Here is a 15,992-nt window from a genome sequence, read left to right on the forward strand (position 1 = left end):
ATTTACACTACGCCGCCGCAACTTACGGAGCAAGTGCTTTGAGAAAACAGCACTTGCCCGTCTAAGTTGCAGAGGCGTAACGTAAATCGGATACGTTACGCCGCCGCAAAGATACGCCATTCTACGAGAATCTGGGCCGGAGAGTCTTGTGCTACGAGAGGAAAAATGCTGCTGGGGGTGCATGTGCTGCTTCAAAAGTAATTCCATAACTTTTGTCTGTTTTTGATTGTAATAAGTGTGAAACCATTCTTTGAATGTTGTATAATGCAATGTATAGCCGTAATCCTACTTGTCACACTGGATGTTTTGTGCCGTCTTTGCTTGTATATAGTTCTGTGTAGCTGATGCTCAGCATATTGTCACTCCAGGCGGTGTGTAATCTATAGTCTCACAGATAAGTGGACCAGCATAATGTACAGAGCAGACATTGTGTTTCCCTCATCGCATACATCAAACAAATCCGCCCTTTCTATATCTGCTAAAAATATCTTCTCAGATTTCAAGACCGCAGTGACAGAAGTTTTGAAGTCTGCATCACCAGCCCAAATGCTTATCTCTGCCCAGACTTGTTATGAAATGTATATTTTTGGCGTAAGCTTGGACAAGCACCCAGGGCCAAGAGGAAACTGCTTCTGTTTTGTAATGGCTTTCTCTACCATGTCTAGGCCACAGATAGCAAAAAGTTAAATAAATCTCCTGATCATTTGCTATTAACAAGTAATTCATTGTCATTTTTGCAATAAATAGGCTACTGATGATGATAAAACTGCAGCTTAAGACTGTTAATTTTGTTATAATTAAGGATAATAAAGAATGTACCGTTAGACGAATTTATAAAAGCACCATACCACCTCTAATTGATTATTATTATAACTGAGGTTCATTTCCTCTGTTCTTTATAGTGCAATTGCTGGCATTTTCTAGCTATTATGTATTTGAGTTTGTTCCATGAAAGGGCATGGAACAATGCTAAATGCACACTGAAGTAAACCATAATGACTCTTGCACAGGGCCGGATTTTCTGAGAAAAAAAAGTCAGACTGGCTTTTTTTCTAGGAAAGTCCGGCCGTGTGTAGCCTCCATCTGACTTTTCTTTCCGGAAAGTCCGACGGACCTTAGATAGAGAACCTGTTCTCTTTCTTTCTGATGGACTCACGGCGGACTTTTGCACGGTCAAAAGCCTGACCGTGTGTACAACGCATAACAGTCAGTTTTGTCAGATTAGTATAAAATAAATTGTGATTGCCTACTGTGGATTCTGCATTTTGCTATTTCTGTTTTACTAAATAGCTTGGTTGGTTTATTCAATCTGCTTAACCACTTCAGCCCCGAAAAGTTTTACCCTCTTAATGACCAGAGATTTTTTTGCAATTCGACACTGTCGCTTTAACTAACAATTGCGCGGTCCTGCGACGCTGTACCCAAAGAAAACTGACGTCCTTTTTTTCCCCACAAATGGAGCTTTCTTTTGGTGGTATTTGATCACCTCTGCGGCTTTTATTTTTTGCGCTATAAACAAAAAGTGACGATTTTGAAAAAAAAAACAATATATTTTACTTTTTGCTATAATAAATATTCCACAATTATATATATATATAAAAAAAAAAAATTCTTCATCAGTTTAGGCCAATATATATTCTTCTACATATTTTTGGTAAAAAAATCGCAATAAGCGTATAATGATTGGTTTATGTAAAAATGATAGTGTCTACAAAATAGGGAATAGATTTATGGCATCTTTATTATTATTTATTTTTTTGAAAGGGGGAGGGGGCAGGCCGCGGCTCTATGTTTGAATGAACACAGGGAGCTGTGGCTCAGCTCGGGTGCCCCCTTAGCAAGCAGCTTTCTGTGGGGGAACTCAACAGGAGGGAGGGCCCAGGAGCACCAGAGAGGAGGATCTGGGCTGCTCTTTGTAAAACCATTTCACCATTTTGAACAAAAAAAAAAATAACTTCAGTATCACTTCAAATGTGCAAATAGATATATGTCTTCCTTCTTCAAAGAATTTTTCCAATAGTGGCAGCAATAACCACCGTCACAGAAAATAATATCAGGATGCAGGCTTACCAGACCAACAAGACCCCCTTGCTCAGAATGGTCATTTAAAGCCCACTGAACAGCCTTTTTTGATCTCCCAGCAGCACAGGCTTATGCAGAAACAAAATACAGATGCTCCTCATAGTGTAAAATATCATCAAATGAATTTACTTAACATGAAAATGCACTCACATATAAGTAAAAATAATGTGCCGAATCATCCTGCAGTGTGAAAGCAACTTTCTATATGTAACACAGAAAAAATATTGCGCATACCAAAATATCAAAAACAAGTGCACCAGCTGCGTCTCAAAGATGTCATACAACATCAAACAAACATGGAAGAAAAAAGGAGTCGCGCTACTAAAAAATGTGAAAGGACACCAATAAGTGTCAATTGGATCAGTAAAAATTAATCAGTGAAATTTATGTGATAACATAAAATGATCATAACAGTATCAATACAACATGATTGACCATAGTGCAGTAAAGAGAAATGAAAAAAAAAAAACGGAGCCAAAAGGCTTGAACACAGTCCCAAAGTGTAGTGATGAAAACAGCAGTAGATCCCAAGGTGCCAGATACATCCGCGACGTAGTGATCAATACAGACAGGAGACCTCCACCCACGGGTAACACTGACTCTTACCGCAAATCAAATTAAAATTAGCATAAACACAGATATCCAGTCTCCACTGCAGGGCCAGATTCAATCCTTCATCTAATAGTGAAGCCTCAATGGTGAATATCCCCACTTAGTGTCAGCCCGATGCAGAGCTCCAAAACATATGAAGAAACCAAGGAGAGCACATAGCGTGATACTGTATAAAGGTTTATTAAAAAAACAGCAGATTGCGTACTTACATCAATCCCATTTAAAACGAGCATATAACGAGCATAAAAAAATACAGCCAGCCGGCCGGCCTGTATGGAAGCGTGCGCCCGGAACATCTGACGCGGTGACGTCAGTGCGCCTCCTCCCGACGTTTCGTCTCAACAAGGACTACTGCTGTTTTCATCACTACACTTTGGGACTGTGTTCAAGCCTTTTGGCTCCGTTTTTTTTTTCCATTTCTCTTTACTGCACTATGGTCAATCATGTTGTATTGATACTGTTATGATCATTTTATGTTATCACATAAATTTCACTGATTAATTTTTACTGATCCAATTGACACTTATTGGTGTCCTTTCACATTTTTTAGTAGCGCGACTCCTTTTTCTTCCAACTTTCTATATGGCTCAGGACAGTAAGGGCTCATTTACATTTGCGGTTTGGGGGGCGGTAAAACCCATAGTTCATTGTGGCCTTCCACTGCTTGCCAAATCACTTAAGTGGCCCTCACTCTTCAAAAGGTTGAGCACCCCTGGTATATGCAGTTTGGTGGATATAATGGGTTGATATTGAAGCTTAACTCTGGGCAGGATTACCTTAATATGTTTAACAGAAAAAAAAAAATTCTCTCAGAAGTGAACCCCTGTCATGCAGCCTTTTTGCTGTGTGCTACAAATCAGTTTGTTTTCATTATGGGATTAGTACAGCTTCTGCTGTACATTCTGGTCACTCCAGATGTTAACAATGCAGGCCTAAGGATGGCTTAGTCCTATTTTCTCTTTCCCTGTCTGATATTTACCTGTGACCTCTGGAGGACAGGCTGTGATGTATATTTTTTTTGAACAAAAATATTTTTATTGAGGTATGCTGTTTACATAAAATACCATACACACTTCAGCATCAGTATACATAAAAGGTAAAAAAAGATGCAAAAAGGAAAAAAAAAGTTAAACATTGAAGTTGCCATAAATATCATCAATGATAAACATGTAACCATCGTATTAACCACTTCGTTACCGGGCCTATTTTGGCACTGTTCTCCTTTATGTAAAAATCACAATTTTTTTGCTAGAAAATTAATCAGAACCCCCCAAACATTATATATTTTTTTTTAGCAGACACCCTAGGGAATAAAATGGCGGTCATTGCAACTTTTTTCCTCGCACGGTATTTGCGCAATAATTTTTCAAACGCCTTTTTTTAGGGAAAAAAACAGTTTCATGAATTAAAAAATAACAAAACAGTAAAGTTAGCCCAATTTTTTTGTATAATGTTAAAGACGATGTTACGCCGAGTAAATAGATACCTAACATGTCACGCTTTAAAATTGCGCACACTCATGGAATGGCGCCAAACTTCGGTACTTAAAAATCTCCATAGGCGACGCTTTAAAATTTTTTACAGGTTACTATTTTTGAGTTACAGAGTAGCTCTAGTGATAGAATTGTTGCACGCGATGATACCTCACATGTGGGGTTTGAACGGTGTTTACATATGTGGGCGGGACTTGACTGCGCGTTCGCTTCTGCACGCGAGCGACCGGGACAGGGGCGTTTTAAATTTTTTTTTTTATTATTTTTTTTTTTTTTTTTACTTAATTTTTTTATTTTTACACTTTTTTTGTCTTTTTTTTTTTGATCACTTTTATTCCTATTACAAGGAATGTACACATCCCTTGTAATAGGAATCACTGTGACAGGTCCTCTTTATGGAGAGATGTGGGGTCAATAAGACCCCACATCTCTCCTACAGGCTTACAAGCATGAAATCGTTGAAAAACATTTCACCGATTACATGCCGACAGCCGCGATTGCGGCTTTGTTTACTTCCGGGTACCGGGCGTGACGTCATAACGTCCCGCCCGGCCCTCCGACGGTCATAGAGATGACTGTGACCGTCTGGTCACCAGTCATCTCTATGGTTCAGCAACGCGCGCCGGCCGATTCGCTCTCCGGGCCCCCGATGGCACGGGAGAGCCCGGAGAAGCACCGGATGGCTGCGAGAGGGGGGGACGTCCCCTCCCGCTGCCTAGAAGAACGATCGAGCGGCGGAACCGCCGCTTTGATCGTTCTTCTGGTGCACAGAATCGCCGGCTGAAGACAGAGATATCCTACGGGTCTGAAGTGGTTAAAGTGCCAACTGCATGCACAACAGAGGTTTATAGACCAATATAAGGTATCAAGAGTTTGGTATATGAATAAGCTTCATGAACAAACTAGTTAAAGGGGGTGTAAAGGTTTGTTTTTTATTTTCTAAATAGGTTCCTTAAGAGCCGGTTCACACTGGGGCGGCTCAGGGCGGCTCCGCTGCCTGACAAGTTGCCTCCAATTCTATTCCCCAAAACTGTTCTAATAAGAGCGACACAAGTCGCTCCGACTTAGAAAGAGGTTCTTGTACGACTTCAGGGGCGGCTCGGGGCGATTTACATTGACTTCTATACAGAAGTAATTTTGCTAATCGCCTCTGAAGTCGTCTTCAGGACGACATGCCGAGTCACCCCCGAAGTCGTGCCGCCGCAATGTGAACCGACTCTTAAGCTAGTGCATTGTTGGTTCACTTACCTTTTCCTTCGATTTCCCTTCTAAATATTTTTTTCTTTGTCTAAATTTTCACTTCCTATTTCTCCTCAGTAAGCTTGCCACCATCACCCGAGCGGTGGTTAGTCAGCCAGAACAGCTTACTGAGGAGGAACAGGAAGTGAGAAATTCAGACAAAGAAAACAAAGAAAAAAAAAACATTTAGAAGGGTAATGGAAGAAAAAGGTAAGTGAACCAGCAACAAACTAGCTTAAAGGAACCTATTTAGAAAATAAAAAACAAACCTTTACAACCCCTTTAAGTCTGGAAAACTGTTGTACAGGAACAAGGCAGTTTTATGGCTCAAAAATGTTCCAATGAAGTAGTTCACTGCTAGCATCCAGGAACACATGGGCATAGATCTCAGTTTAAGTGGCTAGAAAGCAAAAGTTATGAGAAAAGTATAACTTTAAGTGATGTAATAACTAACATATCACAGCAGTCATAGTTCAGTAGGTATGCAGGAACATACTCTGGGTATCCAGAGAAATAGAAAAAACAGGAAGGGGATTTCTCCCAAAGATTATCTTTCAACCTGTAGTTAATCTATAGTATTCCTCTGAATATTTAAATATATACCATGCTTTCAATGTTTTGTGAAATTTTTCGGTCAGGTCTTTGGTGATAGCCAAGGTTTCCTCTAGATCAGGGATATGTAATTAGCGGACCTCCAGATGTTGCATCATGCCTCTGCCTCTGGGTGTCATGCTCGTGGCTGTCAGAGTCTTGTTATGCCTCATGGGACTTGTAGTTCTGCAACAGCTGGAGGTCTGCTAATTGAATATCCCTGTTCTAGATCATGAATCCTTTCTACCGAGTGCAGCCATTCTTTGATTGTTGGGATGTGGTCGGTTTTCCAGTGTTTTAAGATCAGGGATTTGGCCGCATTTAAGAGATGTTTAGTCAATGTCCATTTGTATCTTCCCAAGGAATAGTCAGAAGTGTGTAATAGGTAGAAAGCAGGGGTCAACTTAATTTGTGTCTCTGTTATGCAGAAAATCAATTTTGGTACCCTATTCCAGAAGGGGGCAATTAGACCACAATCCCACCAGATATGTATCATATCTCCCACTGCTTGGCGACATCACCAGCATTAGTCAGAGGTCTGTGGAAACCATTTCCGGAGCTTGAAAGGCTTGCTACAGTGTTAATAGTTCGTAGCAAGTCTCTTGTAGACAAGTGCTAATAGCGTACTTGTGTGCAAGAATACATGCGTTTTCCCGCTGGGAGTCAGACAAATTGGTATGTAAGGTGGTTTTCCACAGAGCTCTGAACCTGTCCGTGTCAGTTGAGTCAGAGTTTTGTAGCCAGGAATACATCAGTGAAGTGGTTTTCTCTACGACCTTCCCTTTCTGGCATAAAGAGTCAAAGGACGCGAGAGGTCTAAAAAAGATCTTGCTTTTGTGGGTGCGAAGAAAGGAAGTTGTATATTTGTTTGTCTATAAGACCAAGGTGTGGATACGGCGGGTTTTAATACACTTAGTAGCCCTTCATATGATAGAATGTGCTCATTCCCCACACAATGCAATTCAAGTAGAGGGGTGTTGTCCACCAATTTGAATAGTAATGTAGGGTTTTACCCGGGAGGGAAGTCTGGGTTATTATTTAGGGATGTCAGTGGTCCAGGGGAGATGGAGATAGGCCCATGGTGGGTCACTTAATGGAAAACCTCTGGAGATCTCTTCCAAATGGACCCAGTCTTTATTGGCGCCATTGGTAGTACCAATCTACTACGCAAGTCAGATGCATAGCAAAATAATATTTCAAAAAGTATTATAATCCTCCCTTTTGTTTGGGTACTGTCAGGTAACGCAAACTAATGCAGTGTTTCTTCCCCATCCAAATAAATTTCAGTATTTTAGCCCTGTATTTTTTAAAGCCCATAAACCCTGGTTCAATCCTCCCTTTTGGCCTTTTGAATAAACCTGATTTATAAGGACATAGGAGTAAGCCTGCATGACAGTGCAAAATGAATATTTTGCCACTGTGAACTTGTTATGGTGATTGTGCATACAGTTGGCTGTTGTATATTCATTTGTAGTCACTAGGAAAAAATTGACAGCTTATTACTGCTGGTCATATAGTATAGCATGAGTAGGTTAAAGCTGATGTTTAGGTATGGATGTCTTTGCATAGTTACATTGGTTCAGCTTGGACCATTATACAGTTAATATGCATGTGCCATACCTAGAGGTCGTTCAGTACTGGCGCCATTCAGAGAATACTTCGCATTTTCCCAGTGAAGGCAGAGCATTCCCTGAAGAAACTTTACCCAAGCTCAACTGGTCTGTTACCACATAGATTTCTAAGGGCCAGTGCTCATGGCTGAAGTGTGTGCTCTTAAGGCATCAATCCATAGAAGAATTTAGCTGGCAACCCAGTACATTCCAAGTTCCCAATTCTTTATTAGTATACTTTGAAGAAGGCCATCATCGCCAAAACATGTTGGCTTTTTTGTGCCGCTTTTAGTGTAGCCTGATAAAGAATTAGGAACTTGGAATGTACTGGGTTGTCTGCTAATTTCTTGGATGGATCAAAGCGTTCTCTGATTGGACAAGGTGGTTATGTTGTAATCTCCACTTCGTCCAGTGAGAGAACCCTTTGATTTCATATAGAAGATGCAAAGTGTTCTTTGAATGGTGTCCGTGCTAAGTGAGTGACCTGTGTTCACTAAGCAGCAGGGCAGCTGCTCAGCACAAGACCCAGAAGATAACGACTATCACTGTAGTAGCGCGGTGCCTACTACAGGGATTTCCAGCTTTCATGGAGATCGGCCACGAATGGCACATGCAGACTTACATTGATCCAAGCTGGACAAATGTAACTATGCAAAAATAGCCGTACCTTAACTTCAGCCTTAAATGTTTTTTTTTTTATCAAGTGAGAATATGTTAAAAGGCTAATGTTTTATACAGTCATGGCCGAAATTGTTGGCACTTAGACATTTTTCCACCATCCGGACTATCCTGCGTTGCAACCTTTCATCAACTTTTCTCTTCCGTCCACGCCCAGAGAGATTAGGTGCAGTGCCATGGGTTGCAAACTTCTTGATAATGTTGCGCACTGTGGACAAAGGCAAATCTAGATCTCTGGAGATGGACTTGTAACCTTGAGATTGTTGATATTTTTCCACAATTTTGGTTCTCTTCTCTTTCTGTTGTCCATGCTTAGTGTGGCACACAGACACACAATGCAAAGACTAAGTGAACTTCTCTCCTTTTTATCTGCTTTCAGGTGTGATTTTTATATTGCCCACGCCTGTTATTTGCCCCAGTTGAGTTTAAAGAAGCATCACATGCTTGAAACAATCTTATTTATCCACAATTTTGAAAGGGTGACAAGAATTTTGACCAGACCATTTTTGGAGTTCTGTGTGACATTATGTCCAATTAGCTTTTTTTCCTCCCTTTTTTGGTTTTGTTCCAAAACACACAAAGGGAATAAACATGTGTATAGCAAAACATGTGTTGCTGCAATTGTGTGAGAAATACTTGATTTTCTGGAAACATTTCTAAATTTCAACAATTTTGTACATGACTGTAGCTGTCAAAGAGAAGCTTTCCGGGTACATTTTGTGTAACTATCTGGACTAGAATTATAAGTAAAGTCAAGGCAGTATTTGTTACTTTCAATGACAGATCTAACCATAGCCACGGTAATAAATCTCAAGGTAGGTTTTTAACAAATGTCTGTGTGCCTGTTTATTTTATTAAAAACTTTACAACATTCAGAAAGATTGTTAATTGCTGTATGAAATAGTTTTTTGCATGAATGATCAAGGCAAGGGCAATTTTGTGGCAGACAGTCTCAGACACACATGCTCTTTGTTTCCTGGCATTCAAGAGAGGTGGGCTCAAATGAGTAGTTATAGTTACACAGGCTGATTTATTAAAAAACAAAGCCAGATCTTAAGGTGTTATTAGAATTAAGAGATGCTTCTAAACATTATTACCTTATTTTAATCCATACTTAAAAGAAAACCCAGTATTATCAAGATTTAGGAGGCATGGTACCTGGACTAAAAGATGCTACTTGTGAAATGAGGTATTATGTAACCATTATGCCCCTTTCTGTCAATGCTCCAGTGCTTCATGCTAGCAAGCACAAGTGTGCTCTAGGGGACTGCAGATAAAGCCAGAGGCGTGTCAGACCTGTTTTGTTGCTAAATACTGATCACTGGGTGCACTGGGTCTTTATCTAGCACCTATTATACTTCACAGTCATATTTAGACGCATTGCGCAACTCTGCTAACCGGACCTTTGACCTCATTTGGTATTTAAAACAAAGTATTCAAATGTTTAATTGTCAGCCACATTATCAGAATTTTTATATAAAGTTTCCATCAGTCCTAGTGGACATTCACCGCAAGCGGCACAGTAGAAATATGATTGATTAAATATGATCAGGACTTAATGTGGTAAGCATCAATGTTGAAATTTAATTCAAAATTTCTAATTATCATGGAGGCAAGGTACCTGTTGTATCTCTCATACAGTATGCCCACCCTATACTTAAAGGGTTAGTTGGTTCTAGACCAGGCGAGGGCAATCTCGGCCCTCCAGCTATTTTGAAACTACAAGTCCCATGAGACATTGCAAGACCCTCACAATCACAGGCATGACTCCTAGAGGCAGAGGCATGATGGGATTTGCAGTTTCACCACAGCTGGAGGGCCGACATTGCCCACCCCTGTTCTAGACTAATGTTTCAAAGATGGGTGGGCTGTAAATCACAGTGACTTCATATGTGTTGCATAGATTCAGTTAAAGAAATCTAGTTTCTGACTTTGCTTACTAAACCTAAATGAAGTCTTAATTTTTGCAAGCCCCATCCCTCCAGAAGTACAGTACATGTGTATTATTAGGTCGCCATAATGTACAACAGCCAGTGTGCATTTATTGCCAGAATGGAATTCTCTGTTTTAATATACAGTATGTTGTTCAAGTATGATTATTTTGAACATTTGTGTCATGCTGCTCATTGCAAACTTGCATACAGTCAAAATATCAGGTCAGATTTCGAGTAAAAGCATTTTAATGAGTGACTGGCTATAATAAGTTTGTATTGTTTTCACTTTTGTCAACCATTTCTTTTTCACTTTTTCTTGCTTTTTATCCATTTTATAGAGCAGTGGTTGCCAACTTACAGACCACTTAACTCACAATTTTGAATTTAGTGAACCACTAACATGATTTTACATGCTTTATACACGCAATACTCCAGCCCCCTGACACCCCCCCCCCAGCACTTTGCATCACACTACTACCTTACACAGACACGTCATTGGCTCTTACGTCTTTATTCAGCCATGTGCTCGAGCCCCCCATGCTTCTCCCACAGTCTGTGATCAGCATTGCCATTGGAATGTCCCCTACTTCTTCACCTCCAACTCTCTGCACTACTCCCTGCACCTATAGATCACAGGAGCCAGATCTACAGAAGAGGCATCAGGTATCAATACGCACAGACACTATTGACTGTCAGCGTGCATTGAGAACACCATTGGAAACAACATTGGGGGGTATACATCCGCCACATTGTTGATTTGTGGCAGAACCCCTGGGGCCCACCAACATTTTCTTGTGGACCATCAGTGGTCCATGGGCCACTGTTTGGTGACCACTGTTATAGAGAAATAGCTAAACCAGTAAACTGTATGAAGATCGCCACAGAATCTACACAAAAATAAACATGTAGAACTGGGCAATCTAAGCATGCATATTTATACTCCTGCCTTCATGAGAAGAAGATGGATCAGAGTTTTGGAAGAAAAAAATAAATAAAATAGTTTGGAATTTCTTGCAACTGAAATTTGTTGGATAACATGAAAATGTTGTCCTCAACCTTGGTGGCGTCCCTGTCTTATTCTTAAAAAGAAAAAAAAAAAAAGCACAGTGGAATTAATCAGATGATGTCACCACCCATGTAAGTCCAAGAAAACGGATGATAATTTCATGAGAAATCTGCTGTTCTCCCATGCTGGGAGAGAGTGCTGTAATTTAGTATATAAAATATAGGTTTAGGCAGTAAATCAGGAAAAGCAACCTGAACTATTGAACTTTGCACACGCATTCTCCATCTCCCAACCTTTATTTTATGACTTTAGTGTTTGTCAGCCCACATATGTCAATGGATTATGCAATATTACCTGTTATTTTCCTGGACGACTATTAAAAAGGGGGATGTTAAAATGATGGAGGTTTGCAGAGCAACATGAGTTTTTTGTGATTACAGCATAGTGAATATTATGTGTGTACTTGTTGCTTAGGTTTATAATGTCCAACAAGTGTAATTTTACTTTTTATTTAACAGCAATTTCTTTAAATATAACAACCATTAAGCAGTAACAGGTATTAGTAGAGCATGAAAGAGTGAGTCTGATATATATATATATATATATATATATATATATATATATATATATATATATATATATATACACAATGCTATTGTGCTGCCCTTACATTTAGCCTGCCCGAATGTGCTTCTGGGGACTGTAGAAACAAACTGATCACTTCAGTCTGAAAGTCAAAAGTAAGATTTATGTGCATTATGCACATCCCACTGCTGTCAAAGTGTGACAAATCGTGGTGGTAGTGAAAAGGTTAAAACATATTTTAACGCAAAAAAATTAATACTGGTATATATTTTTTTTCTTTCTGTAATACATACACATTTTCTCATTTTGCATCACGTTAAATACATTACAAGTACAGAACAATAACTGATGATGTGCCAGAAATATATAAGGAAGTTTATTTACTCCAAAAATCTGGAGTTATTCAGATAACTGTGCATCTAATTCACTATCAATTAAAGCGGGTGTAAACATCTGACATGAAATATGAACAAGGCACATCCCACTATAGTGTCTACTTGTCTCACTTTAAAGCACAGAGTCTGATTTCTCTCTGCTTTCTTGTTTTTCTCTTGTTGGCCAAGGGATGCTCCATCCATGCTCATCCATCCCCATCCATGCTCATTCATACCCATCCTTGCTCATCCATGGCTCATCTGTGCCCATCCATGCTTATCCGTGCCCACCATGGCTCATTCATGCTCAACCATGCCACATCAGTGCTCATCCGTGCCTCATTCATGCCACATCAGTGCTCATCCATCCCGAATCCATGTCACATCAGTGCCGAATCCATGTCACATCAGTGCTCATCCGTGCCACATCAGTGCTCATCCATGCCACATCAGTTCTCATCTGTGCCACATCCATGCCACTACAGTGCCCATCAGTGTCTCACAAAAGTGTAATAGGTAGTCAAATTAGAGGTGTAAATTTATGCCCTTAGAACACCTGATGGTGCTCCCTGCATTTTGGGCATTTGTATGTGGCCAGGCTGTGAAAAAGTCTCACATATGTGGTATCACCATACTCAGGAGTAGTAGTAGAATGTATTTCGGGGTGTCATTTTTGCTATGTACACACTATGTTTTAGAAATATCTCATAAATGGACAACTTTGTGTAAAAAAAAAAAATGCGTTTTAATTTTCTTTCCAAAAGCTTGTGGAAAAAAATCACATGTTCAAAATACTCATTATGCCTCATAGATTATACGTTGGGGTGTTTACTTTCCAAAATGGGGTCATTTTTTGGGCGTTTCCATTGTCCAGGTGCTCCAGGACCTTTAAAATTGTAATGGGTAGTCAAGAAATAAAATGTGTAATTTATATCCCTAGAACACCTGAAGGTGCTCCTTGCATGTTGGGCCTCTCTATGTGATCAGGCTGTGAAAAAGTCTCACAAATGTCTTAATGCCATACTCAGGAGTAGCAGCAGAATGTGTTTTGCGGTGTAATTTGTGGTATGCATAGGCTGTGTGTGAGAAAAAAATCATTTTGCAATGAATTGTGGGAAAAAAGTACAACTTCAAAAAACTCACCATGCCTCTTACTGACTACTGTACCTTGGACTGTCTGCTTTCCAAAAGGGGTAATTTGGGAGGTTATTTAAACTTTCCTGGCTTGTTGGTGTCTAAAGAAAATGAGATAGGCCATCAGTACATCACGTGTGATCAATTTTCAGAGATTGGCACTGTAGTTTGTAGACTCTAGAACTTTTTACAAAGACAAAATAATATTCACTTATTTGGGTTATTTTTACCAAAGATATGTAGAAGTATAAATTTTGGCCAAAATTTATATAGAAAAATTACTAATTTCCAAAATTTTATAACCGAAATTAAGATTTTTTATTTTTTTTTACAAAATTTTCAGTCTTTCATTTTTAGCATAAAAAACCCAGTGTTGATCAAATACCAAAAGAAAGCTCTATTTCTGTGGAAAAAAAGGACACAAATTTCATATGGGTACAGTGTTGCATGACTGAGTAATTGTCATTCAAAGTATGACAGCGCTGAAAAATTGGTCGGGTTAGGAAGGGGGTTTAAGGGCCCAGTGGTCAAGTTATTAAGGCTACCTTCACACTGAGGCGCTTTACAGGTGCTATAGCGCTAAAAATAGCTCCAGTGTGAAACCCGAGTGCTTTCTCACTGGAGCGGTGCGCTGGCAGGACGCTAAAAAAAGTCCTACAAGCAGCATCTTTGAGGTGCTGTAAGAGTAGTGAATACCCCTGCCCACTGTAGCGGCGCTTTGGGCACTTTTAACAATTTCTTGGCCGCTAGCGGGGGTTAAACATGCCCCACTAGCGGCTGAAAAGTGCCACCAAACGGTGGTAAAGATAAAGGCTGCTCTCCCCTATAGAGGATTGGTTGACGACAGACCGTATAGTCCGTTGTCATCCAATCAGCCAGACAGATGGAAAAATAGGGTTTTCCTCCCTCACACTTTGGCGGATTGAAGCGGGTTGGATGTCAGCGGGCATGTCACTGCTGACATCCGTGGCTCCATAGAGGAGCACGGAGCGCACGCTCAGGTCCGCCTAAAAAACTGGCAGGTGGACCTGAACGGTCTGCCCGTGTGAAAGGGCTTTAAGCATTATGGGGGAGGGGGGGAGGTTTCTCCACTGAAGCTTTATCACCAATCCTTGTTTCCACGACAATCCAACATTTTCAAATCCAGTTGTCACAGGGACAGAAAGTGAGGCGAAATCTTCTGAACAGGGGCACAGACCGCTAAATAAACCTTTCAGGGGTATTAACCCTTCCCTATACTGTCCAAAAAACTTTGATAATATTTTTTTGGCTGGAGCTACAGCTCCCACTTACAAACAAATTCAACTTCAGAACAAACCTACACAACCTATCTTGTTTGTAACCTGTGGACTGCCTGTATGTAGTTTTTCTTCTTTTATGGAAGTCGTGGCATGGTCATGGAATTACCTCATCATCTCTGTTTTACTCTACCTCTGGACTTGCATGATATGTAGTTTTTTACAATGCTTATCAAATCTCTGAAACATGAGACACTAGCTTCCAATAGGAGTTTGATGGTCTCATCAATTTCAACAGGACAGGTCAATAGAAGTTTATAGGTATTAGATTATCATAATTTTGGTTACAGTGCTGATATACCTAAAGCATTACTGTTGATTTCAATACAGCCCATATACTGACATTTTTTTTTCCTTAAGCCAGCGGTTTGAAGGGAAAAAAATTACCTGATTCTCCCATACACACACTCAATGTGGATGGGGGAAATCCTTTCTGCTGTGGTATTGTATTCTGACAGCGGGCAGCTGTCCCCACCTTCAGAATACAATGATCAGTGTTGCCGGCTATAGCCGGCAGCATTGATCATTCAGGAAAAAGCTGACAGGCTGGTTGTACACAATTTGAACAATAGATCGACTTTTGTACAACCAGCCTTGCCCATACCTGGTTCAAAATTCGAATTTTGATCCAGGTACAGCAGGCTTAATAATGGAAGAATATAAATTCAATCCAAATTCAAATGTAAGTTTTAAGCAAAAAAACATAACCTAAACTGAACAAATCACACTTAAAGCAGAGTTCCACCCAAAAGTGGAACTTCCGCTCATCGGATTCCCCCCCACCCCTCCAGTGCCACAAATGACACCTTTCGGGGGAGGGGGGACAGGTCAAAGACAGGTATCCTTTCCCACGTCCGGGTCACGGCCCTTGGCATCAGCACAGGGGTTCTCTCCTCCTCCCCTGGCTGCCGGACCAGTAGGAGAGAGAGGAGCAGGCCTTGCGCATGCGCAGTAGGGTTCCTGGCGTGAAGCTAAAAGGCTACACTGCCGGGTACCCCTACTCGTAATGGCGACGACAGCACCCGACAGCTGATAGAGACATCAACTGCGGGTGCCGACATCGCTGGGCTCCAGGACAGGTAAGTGTCTGATTATTAAAAGTCAGCAGCTGCAGTATGTGTAGCTGCTGGTTTTTATTTTATTTTATTTTTTTTGCCCGAAACACTGCTCCATAGTCATAACTGAGTCATATGTGCATGTTTTTTACATAAATTGTTAAATTGATGTGTATATCCTTTGTACAAATTAACCATTATTCTACAAGCACTGGCATTTCTAAATCTATTTCCTATATTTTGTTTTTCGACTCATATCAAAGTTACAATTGGATTTCTTTGATCATTTTATTAACTGCTT

The 15,992-nt window shown here is 40.3% G+C and overlaps 1 protein-coding gene across 2 annotated transcripts in view; it reads left to right on the forward strand.

Annotated features, from left to right (window-relative positions):
* LOC120927054 (suppressor of tumorigenicity 7 protein homolog) overlaps positions 1 to 15,992 on the forward strand; it is a 241,553-nt gene that overhangs the window by 140,117 nt on the left and 85,444 nt on the right. The window lies entirely within an intron of this gene.

This window comes from Rana temporaria, chromosome 2, assembly GCF_905171775.1.
Source record: "Rana temporaria chromosome 2, aRanTem1.1, whole genome shotgun sequence".
NCBI classification, from domain to species: domain Eukaryota; kingdom Metazoa; phylum Chordata; class Amphibia; order Anura; family Ranidae; genus Rana; species Rana temporaria.